Here is a 10,739-nt window from a genome sequence, read left to right on the forward strand (position 1 = left end):
TATTTAGGCAGGCTGTCAGGCTTGAATAATGGAGCTCTTACAGAGCAGAGGATCACAGTAAAGGCTGGCAGATCTTCAAGTGTAATAACGCTGGTCCCAAAAACCTGACAAAGAAGCCAGCTAACAGCAAGAAGAAGGAAAAAGTTGACAAAGCTGTAAATGCTCTGTCAACCATTGGTGTTAATGTCATTTGGGATCACTATTGCCTGTTAACATATCACAAGCCATCAGAAAACATGGCATGGTTTAATGTTTATTGTGATTTCTAGGATATTGTCCAGCAGGGAGTTCTAGGGTATGGTCTCATGGGTTTGTTCTTACGTTATATGCATTGCTACCTTGAAAGGGAGGAGTTAGGAAAAGTAGAATTCAATTGACTTCCTGGTTGTAGCAGTAAGAAGAGTAATAGGAAATGTACATTCCAGAGGGGTTTGCATATCAAAAGCTGTTTGATGTCAGAAAATCCGAGCAGTGGTAGAGCTGTGCTCATGCAGCACCAAAGCCAAAGGTAGAATGCAACAAATCTCCTTCAACTGCCAAATAAGAGAGTGCAGGGTGTGGAATACTCAGAAAGCTCTGAGGCTTCATCTACACTTGGTACCCACTTGGACAACATCATTAAAACCACTGGGAAGCACGGAAGGATCTCAAATGAATGTGTTATGTTTCCAAGTGGAAGGACTTGGCAACATCTTCATTTTCACTTGTTCCTCCATTAGTAAGCACAGTGCAGGCTGTACCATCCACTAACACTTAGCTGTCATCTCCTTCTGCACTGGAAGACGAGATGGTATCAAATGATGCTGAGGACAATGTGGCAAAGGCAGACGTTCCATCATCACCTAATTTGTGGGAATTAAGTTGGTATTTTGGTTTTCTGCTTAATTCTCCTGATGTCTTGTGCACTTCTGGGCTCTTTCTTCAACCCGCTTTTGGTTTTCTTTGTTCAACGTACATCAGTCAGAGATGGAATGGTTTTAGACTGACTATGTGTAGTTTGTAAGTCATGTCAGTTCTTTCTGGAGGTGTTTGCTCCAAGGAGCATTAGTGCCAGTCACCATGGACTTCTTACTTATCACAACAAACCAGTTGCTAGTTTTCCTTGGTTGGTTTAGACATCAAGGCTTTGGCAGTGGGGATGCTGCCATGGCCTACTATGACCCCATCACACCAGATTTCCAAATGCACAGAGAACAACGAATAAAAAAGGCCTATAAATCACATGGCATTGGGTAAATAGACCTGTAGAAGTGGCAGGTTTGGTTTTGTGTCTTCTCTTCCTCTGTCTGTTGAGGGGAAGCCTGTCCTGCTGGCAATACCCCTTCTCCAGCTCCTTTCCTATGGCAGCTGTATGAAAAGCACAAGGAAGAAACGGGCAATTGCTTTCCTGCCTGTCTTGATTTGTCCAGGGGTGAAACCGGGCAAACAGTTGTCTCTGCTGTTAAATCACTCTTCAATAACGCTGCTGATCCACAGGGCTCTGAGCAGGAGTCACCAAAGGTGCTTGCTCACCACTGCTTTCCTAGCAGCACTATGGATCAGAGGCAGAGGTGCGCTTCGTGTCAGGTGGCATTGGCATGCAGTGCTTGGTTTCAGGGTAAGTGGTGTTAGTCATCAGCCCAGGCAATGAGGTTCCCTTGACACCTGCTGTGCTCCTTGATTGTGCTTTCTAAACATCTTATGTGCTGTAGCATCTGAGGCATTTCTTGTGCTTGATGAATCCTCCCTGACAAATTCCCTTCTGATTCCCCCTCCTCAGGCCCCATTTGTTTGTATTTTCTTTTCCAGGTGAGATCTGTCATCTTTCTACCTTGATGTTTTCACTCATAGATGAACATCAAGGCATTGCTCCTATTGCCTGCCACAGGCATTCAGCTCAGCTGTCTTACGCTGCTTCCACTTGCCTTTCCAACCCTGAAAGAGGTCTCACTTGTCTCCAATGGCTGCATAGGGTCTATACACTCCTAATTTTTCCTGTCTCACTTATACCTAAGTTATACTCTGGATGTAAGTAGTACAGGTATTCCCACTGCTTTCCACATTCGGCTTCTGGTAATGCTTTCACTGATACACTTCTAACCCTGCAAATACTTCCATGTCTTTGTGTGTCATGCCTTAGCTGAACTGCAGCCTGTTCATTCTACTAAAAAATCAGGATCCTCCGGGTTTTCAAGGAAACTAGAAATCCCTCAAAGTCCCTAGTGAAATCCATGGGAATTACTGGAGCCTGGGATGGAGTTGATCTGGTATCCATTATCATGGCACCCATTAAGTCAAGGCAGGAAGATGGATTTGTAGTTAAGGAATTATAGAAAGAATAAAAGAAGAGCAATCCCCAAAATTCCAGCTGTCTCAAGGAAGATGATCAAAGATGATCCAGGACTGGGAAACTGTATAAGGAAAGGCTGAAAGAGCTGGGACTGTTCATCCTTGGAAAAGAAGGCTCAGGGGAGACCTTGTCACCGTGTTCCAGTATTTAAAGCGTGGCTACAAAGAAGATGGAGACTCCCTTTTTACAAGGAGTCACATGGAGAAGACCAGGGGTGATGGGCACAAGTTACTGCTGGGGAGATTCCAGCTGGACACAAGAGGAAAATGGTTCACAGGGAGAACGATCAGCCACTGGAATAATGTCTCCAAGGAAGTGGTGACTCCCCAGCATTGGACACTGTTAAAAGTCAGCGGGACAGAGTGCTGGGACATCTGGTCTAGGTCATGCTTTGCCTGGAAAGCTTGGACCAGATGATCCTTGAGGTCCCTTCCAACCTGGGGTTCCATGATTCTGTGATTCTATGACAGCAAGTGCTTGTAAGCATCAGGAGGTTTTCATGGAAGCATTCAATGGTTTTGGTCTTCTGGGCAATTTTAGATCAAGGCATCAGTCCCACCCCTCAACTGCAGGGCTGTAGCTATTGAACTGAATTAATAGATGGAATTATGTGTCCGAATCCTGCTCCATTATGGATTGTGCCCTGAGCTAGAGAAGAGTCTGAAGCTCACAAGCTGCAAAAGCATGTTCAGACACAGAAATGGTGCAGCACTGCCCGTGACTGGTAACGGTGACAGGTCCTGAATGCTCTTTGCTTGTTGTGGCTTCATTTCAGCCACACTCAGGGGTTACTCCATATAGTGGGGAGCAGCTGAATCTTCATCATACCCTCAGGATGCCTTGGGCATTTTATTCAATAGAGGGATAATAGACCTGATGCTACTAGATCACAATCCTTCGAGTGATAATCCAACAGCCACAGTTATGCCCAAAAGTATCTAAAGCTGTTGGGAAAGTATCCCTGGGTTTACATGAAAGCAATTCTGAGTTTTACATAGGACCATCTATCAGGAGACTTTCTGGGAACTCTGGTTAGCTTGCATCGCAGTGTGCATGCATCTGCTATATTCTGATGAAATGGCTCATTCCCAGCTCTGAAATGGCTTGTTTATCTCTTTGTAGCTGCTGGGCAGATGCCTTGTGTTTGTGGGGGAGATTCCCCCAGAAACTTGATGGTACTTCTAAGCAAAATGGTTTTGCCTGTTAAAGGGCATGTCCCAGTTATCAGATGGTCAGGTTTTCAACATGGGCACGCTCCTCTCCCTTGTTTACACCACTGCACTTTCACCTGAGCATCACCGTGTTTTGCAAACAAAAGCCCATTGTCAAGAGGCAGCCCTGCTATTTTTACCCTCATGTTAATGAGGAATAAACCGAAACCCAGTGGGTAAGACCGACATTCCCCAGAGTGCTCTCTAATTGCGGGCACCTCCATTCCTAAGCATCCAGATTGGGATACCTTGGCTGGGTTTGCAGTGGGAGTTTGGTAACTAAACCTTGTGAGTGCTTTGAGTTCTCCAAGACCTTCAGGAAAGTCAAACCCAAGCGTACGAAGATGCTCAAACTGAGTCATCTGAAATGAGTGGACATTTTTGCAAGCCCCCGTCGCTTGCCAAAAACTGCTCAATGACTCAACAGCAGGGTCTGAAACAAGAGCCCTGAGCTGTGCGTTAGCTGTTAGACTGTGTCTGATGTGAGGGAGGGAAAGAGAAATCTAGTGAGAAATCCCACTGAGCAGACAGTAGAGATCTGCTGCAGAGTCCACCAAGGAGAGCTGCAAAGGCCTTAGAGGAGAAGACCACCAATGGGCACAGAAAGGCAGAACAGCATCCCAAGAGGGAGGAGAGCACCGAACACCTATAGGCTGGAAGGTTAAAAACAGTATATCCTACACACTGTGTCAGGACACAGCATCTCTTTGAAAACCTGCCCTATCTTTACTTGCTTCCAACAGTTCCGTTTCATGGCTCTGTTATGTTATTTCTAACAGCAGTGCTGACATGATTCGATAACTATGGGGGAAAAAAGCCATCTAAGAACTTTATCATTGAAACTTGTCATCAAAACCATCGTCAGGCTGAAAAAAGGTTGCCAAAAAGAAGATTTTCTTTACCCCTTTTGGTTGTTTCCCTGACAAGCTGGACAGGGGCTGTTTTCCCTTGTGCTGCACAATCTAATTATACCCATACATAAAAAAATCGACAGCACTAACCATTTGTCTCGCATGACTCACCGCTGTCTTTCCAAATGTCATAAATGCCAGCAAGCAAACTACAACCACGAAACACATTAGTGTCTCACAAGGCTGCTTGGCTCGATTACAGGCTGCAAGGATTAGGCTGAGTAACTGGGAGAAGATGGAAGGGAGATTTCAGCAGGCCTCAGGGGTCATTGTGTGCTGAAACACTGCAGAGGATAAACCACTAAGAGGCAATCAGTGCCTTCAACAGCAATCCCCATTGTTACAGTTTGTACAGCCCAGAAGACATGAAAACAGCATTGTCCAAGTGCAAGAGGGACACCCACATTTGGCAACACCATGTCCTGAACACAACCCTTCCCTGGGAATGGCTTTTGTCTCATGCTCCCTATAATGGCAGCAGCCACAGAAACCAAAGCCCAGACTTGCTCCCATCAAGTCCCTGCTCTCATAACTTGAACTTCTCCCCTGCGATAGACCTTGGGAAGTGTGCTGAATGGGACCACAAGCTACACTTGCATCACAAACACAAGCTGAGTGCTTCTCTGGCGTTGCCCTGCCTTAATCAAGCTGTCCTGTTCTAACCCAGGAAGTCAAGCTCAGCCTTGCATCTAAAATACAGGGCTGTGAAGCCATACCTTGGGCCTCCTGCTTTAACACAAAAAGTGGACCCCTCTCTGAATTATATCTTCATGGCCATGTCCTGTGCAGGGGTGAGGCTGGTGCCTGAAAGCCCAAGTGATGGGGAGGAGGGTTTCCAGAGAGGCACAGTGAGATACTGGACATCCTCACCCTGCTGCATCTTCTCACACGGCTGCAGACAGTGCTGCGCAGTAAATGCATTTTACTTCATTGCAGACCTGACAGGGAGATGGGGGTCCCACTGGGTAGCTCAGGACAGCTTCTCCTCTGCCCTGGAGAGGATCAGAGCCAAAGAGATGTACATCAGGCTGAGTAGAAGGGTCCAAAAGAGTTTCAGTCTCGGAGCGACTGGTACAATGAATCTCCTATAGATAAGCTTTAATAAATAAATAATTAAAATGATAGATAGATAGATAGATAGGTAGATAGATAGATAAATTTACCTCTGAAACCTTGGGGAACTTCGAAGGAACTCACCCCTTCATAGTGAGGTGGGCAGTACAGCCTCCCAGTTCCTAAAGGAGCCTGCAGGAATGCTAGAGAGGGGCTTTGGAAAAGGGCCTGTAGGGACAGGCCAAGGGGAATGGCTTTAACCTGCCAGAGGGGAGACTGAGATGAGCTCTTAGGCAGAAGCTCTTCCCTGTGAGGGTGCTGAGGCGCTGGCGCAGGGTGCCCAGAGAAGCTGTGGCTGCCCCATCCCTGGCAGTGTTCAAGGGCAGGTTGGACACAGGGGCTTGGAGCAAGCTGCTCTAGTGGAAGGTGTCCCTGCCCGTGGCAGGGGTTGGAACTGGATGAGCTTTAAGGTCCCTTCCAACCCAAACCTTTCCATGATTCCATGACTCTCTGACCTGTCTGTTCCAACAAGAGCCATTCTCATTTTGACTTTACAATCCCATTTGAAAATGCATCCCCTCACTGTTTAATATCCCATTCCCAAAGCTGAGTGCTTGGTCTCATTCACATGCACAGCATTTTCCCATGCCATTGGAGCCACGGCTGGCTGCTGAGCTGTGAAATGCGTGTGCTTCCCCTCCACCAGCTCCTTCCAACATGCCTGGAGCAAAGGCTTTATCCTGGTGGGAGATGTCAGGATGGTGGTGCCCGATCTTTGGAGAAGATTCACACAGGCAATTACAAATAAGGAAGAAACGCTCCGGTAGGCAGGGGAATGGTGAAGAGTAAAAGAACTGGGCTCTACGCTGTTAGATCTCAGACCATGCTATGCTGCACTGAGATACTGTCCTCTCTACAAACAGCTGCATTAGGTTTTGTCATTGGGCAAATATAACTGTGGTGTATTTTTAGCTTTAATAGGGTATCTCCTTTCAAATCTCATCACCACCCACCCAGATCAAGTGGGATGGACATCAATACAAGCGTTACGTAGACTGCCCTTAGCTGAAGAGCACAACAATAGCACATCAATAATCTCTTCTTTTATTTCCCAGGCATTTAATCTTAAATCCGGGAGAGACTTGTTTACTGATGTGATTCATGGCTGGATCATAAAGTGTTGTCTGGCAAGGTTGATATTTCATATTTTAATATGGCTTTTCACCCAAGGATCTCACAATATTTAGGTTTTTTTTAATTAAGAACATTTCCCCCTTGGTACCTCAATAAAATCACAGTTACAAAATACTTTAGAGTTGTATAACTTCATCCCCTTGCCAGTATAGAAGAAGAATGGATCAACATTAGTAACCTGGTGATGCTAAATCCATAAAGCATTCACATATAAAATACATTCCATCACTTGTCTTTTTAAGCTTAACTAATGCTGCAATATGACTAGCAGCTCCACGGGTGGAAAGTTGAATAAGGTAGGCCAAGCGTTGCTGTTCTACTGGAAAATGTGGGATAATTGCTCACAGGATCTGAATATCTATGGAAGTTTTGTAGAAATGAGGATGCACTTAAACTAGTGGGGTAAGAAACACGCTGCTTCACTGTGATGGGAAATCAGATTCTGGCAGTGGCATTGTGCTCCAAAGAGAATTCAGCCCTGGGGAAAATCATAAAATAGTTTGGGTTGGAAAGGGCTTTAAGATCATCCAGTTCCAACCCCCCTGCCATGGGCAGGGACACCTCACACTAAACCATGTCACCCAAGGCTCTGTCCAACCTGGCCTTGAACACTGCCATGGATGGAGCATTCACAACTTCCCTGGGCAACCCGTTCCAGTGCCTCACCACCCTCACAGGAAAGAATTTCCTCCTTATATCCAATCTAAACTTCCCCTGTTTAAGTTTTAACCCATCACCCCAGCGACAAAGATGTTAAACAAGACCGGTCCCAACACCGATCCCTGAGGGACACCACTCGTTACTGGTCTCCAGCCGGACATTGAGCCATTGACCACAACTCTTTTCATGCAGCCATCCAGCCAGTTCTTTATCCACCGAGTGGTCCATCCATCAAATTGATGTCTCTCCAATTTAGAGACAAGGATGTCGTGTGGGACAGTGTCGAACGCTTTACACAAATCCAGGTAGATGACATCAGTTGCTCTGCCCCGTCCATCAGTTCTGTAGCCCCATCATAAAAGGCCACCAAATTGGTCAGGCAGGATTTGCCCTTAGTGAAGCCATGCTGGCTGTCACCAAGCACCTTGTTGATTTTCATGTGCCTTAGCATGCCTTCCAGGAGAATCTGCTCCAAGATTTTGCCAGGCACAGAGGTGAGACTGACTGCTCTGTAATTCCCTGGGTCATCCATTTTCCCCTTCTTGAAAATGGGGGTTATAGTTCCCTTTTTCCAGTCATCGGGAACTTCACCTGACTGCCATGAGGTCTCAAATATGATGGCCAGCGGCTTCACAACTGCATTTGCCAGCTCCTTCAGGACCCACAGATGGATTTCATTAGGTCCCATGGACTTGTGCACGTTCAGATTTTTAAGATGGTCTTGAACCAGTTCCTGTCCTACAGTATCACAGTATCACAGTATGCTAGAGATTGGAAGGGACCTCAAAAGATCATCTAGTCCAATCCCCCTGCTGGAGCAGGAACACCTAGATAATGTTACACAGGAATGTGTCCAGGCGGGTTTTGAATGTCTCCAGGGAAGGAGACTCCACAACCTCCCTGGCCAGCCTGTTCCAGTGGGCTCAAGGTCTTCGTTCTCACAGTCCTGCATCTGCCTTCCAAGACTTGGGTGGTGCAGTCAGAGCCTTTGCCAGTGAAGACCGAGGCAAAGAAGTCACTCAGAACCTCATCCTTCTCCAAATCCTGTGTAGCCAGTTCTCCCGAGAGCTTCCTGAGGGGGCCTACATTCTCCCTAGTCTGTTTTTTATTTGCTATGTACCTGTAGAATCCCTTCCTGTTATCCTTAACATCCCTAGCTAAGTTTAATTCTAGCTGGGCCTTACCTTTCCTAACCTGGTCCCTAGCTTCCCAGACAACATCCCTGTACTCTTCCCAGGCCGCCTGTCCTTGCTTCCACCTGTTATAAGCCTCTTTTTTTCAACTGAATTTTCCTCAGCAGCTCCTTATCCATCCAAGGAGGTCTCCTGGCCCTCCTGCTGCACTTCCTTCTGGTTGGGATGCAGTACTCCTGAGCTTGTACCAGATGATCCTTGAATATCAACCAAGAGTCTTAGGCCCCCCTGCCCTCTAGGGCTATATCCCATGGAACCTTACTAAGCAGGTTCCTGAAGAGGCCAATATAAATACAGGAGCATGTGTTGGAAATTGGGTGTTATACTCCAAGGGGGATTTTTGGTATGATGTGTGAATCCTGCTTGTATTGGGTGACATGCTCTAGTGTGAGATATTCCTGCCCATGACTGGGGGTTGGCACTGAATGATCTTAAGGTGCTTTCCAATCCAAACCAGTCTATGATTCTATGGCAAGTGAAGGACTAGAATATAAATGCAAGGTCAGTGAAAGAAGATAAGAAATGAACCTGGGAGCCAGCGAGAATCATTGCATGTCTTGAAAGGCTGTAAAGAGCATGCAGCTCCTGGCACCTCTGCTGGGGATGCCCAGATGTGCCCTCTGCACTGCTGGGTCTCAGAAGGAGCAGGAGAGAGGGAATACTTTGTTTGATAGGATATGGTATAAAAGAGGCTGAATAGAGGATAATACATCCTATCTGCTAATGAGATGAACTACTATGAGATGGAAGGCACAGCATTTGAGGAGCAAGACAAAAATCCATCTTGTCAAAACCCTCTTCTTTCCAGGAACAAATGTAAAGGAAGCGGGAAACGGAACTAAAACCTTACAACATCATTGATGAGGATGATAGAAATGGAGGGGTACATTGCCCTGCCAGTGAACTGTACCCACCCAGGAGATCTCCGTATCAACTCTTTGCTTTCTTGTCTGTGCTTTTTTGGCCCTGATCTTCCAGCTTGGTCATTCTCTCTCGAGCATTCCTATAAGGCAATGGTCATAGGTGTGATCTATAACACAAATAACTTTATGTAGCCAACAACTTAAGAACAAAGTCCAAAAATAAATTTCTGTTGATGACTGCACCAGACTGAGTCCTAAGGACCCCCAAAGACCTCCTTTCACATGTAGGAATATGTTTTATATGCCTATATGCTTTCCACTACTTGTTCTGGAATACTGAAACAGATTTACCTACTTTTAGGTTACTCTGTTTTTCATGACTGACTTCAGCTCTGGCAATCAGGTCTAAACGGAGTTTGGAAATCTTTATTTCTGCTGATTACCTTTGTCATCTCAATGAGAGAACATGCACTTCTCTCCCATTTTCATTTTATGTGCTTGTGGCGTTTGAGTTTCTATCATCACTGACATGTCTAAGATGGAGTATTCAAAGATGTGATGTATTTATGGTATGTGTGTGTGTTCACTAAGAAAACTCTGGTTTTACTTCATAAGAGTGTGCACACTAATACCTACTTCAGTCAAAATCAGCTGCTAGGTACAGATCTATAGCTATGTTTAAGCTGACCTGCATAATTCTGACCAAAATCACTAGAAAGCTCTCACAAATAGCTCAGAGGAGGGAAAAGCAGGCACTGGCAGATAAGGAATGCCCTGGTGAGATGTATCCCTCTTCTATCGTCAAAGGTGATTACAGAGATACCCCCTTTTAATCCAGCTAGACAGTGCAAAAGATAGGGATGATACTACTTCGATAATACTACTTCATGCGAGTCAGGCTATGCTGGTTTATTTGACACCGGCTTATGCTAGATCAATATGATTTATGCCAGGTTGGATTCAAAGAACTGGTATTTGGACTACTTACGTTAGCAATTTTACTGAATCAGCTTTAATCGAGTTAGGTAAAATCTCAATATAGAAAAGGAACCAGATATAAAGAAGAACACAGGTTACAAGTTGTTCTGACATCTTTCCTGTCCTTTGCAAAACTACCTTCTTCTGGTCCTTATGATGAAGTTGCCCTTACCCCTTCGAGCTCCGATGACGCCACAAAGTTGACATTTCCCAAATCAGGCACATCCACAGAAGCAGACAAAGGGCAGAGTGACCTTCAGGCTCACCAGAGGGGCCCTGTCGTGTTTCAAAGCTTCACTCTCTGCATCCTATCGCTCGGGCTGTGCAGCTCTCCCCTTTCAAAGTCA

The sequence above is a fragment of the Pezoporus wallicus genome, unplaced genomic scaffold, assembly GCF_028554395.1.
Source record: "Pezoporus wallicus isolate ANWC-B61680 ecotype Strahan unplaced genomic scaffold, APGP_CSIRO_Pwel_v1 contig_8827, whole genome shotgun sequence".
Classification (NCBI taxonomy): Eukaryota; Metazoa; Chordata; class Aves; order Psittaciformes; family Psittacidae; genus Pezoporus; species Pezoporus wallicus.